The sequence below is a fragment of the Anarrhichthys ocellatus genome, unplaced genomic scaffold (assembly GCF_004355925.1).
Source record: "Anarrhichthys ocellatus isolate YVR2014 unplaced genomic scaffold, GSC_Weel_1.0 scaffold110, whole genome shotgun sequence".
Taxonomy (NCBI): domain Eukaryota; kingdom Metazoa; phylum Chordata; class Actinopteri; order Perciformes; family Anarhichadidae; genus Anarrhichthys; species Anarrhichthys ocellatus.
The window spans coordinates 847,452-847,783 of NW_022280140.1; positions in this window are offsets into that span (position 1 = coordinate 847,452).

A 332-nucleotide genomic window follows, 5' to 3' on the forward strand; every position below is an offset into this window, starting at 1 on the left:
TCTGTCTGTCTCTCTGTCTCTCTATCTGTCTGTCTGTCTGTCTCTCTGTCTCTCTATCTGTCTCTCTCTCTCTCTCTCTCTCTCTCTCTCTCTCTCTCTCTCTCGTCTCGATACCTCCTTGACTGTGAGTCACTCTGCACCTGAAGACGGATACCATTTCCCCGTCGTGAGTTACAGTCAAGTTTTAATGCACACACACACACACACACACACACACACACACACACACACACATACAAAGCTGATGTGGGATGGGGGGGAGGGAAGAGCCATCTCACACAAAAACGGGCCTGTGCCAGACCATAATACTCCCCCCCCCCCCCCCCCCCCCC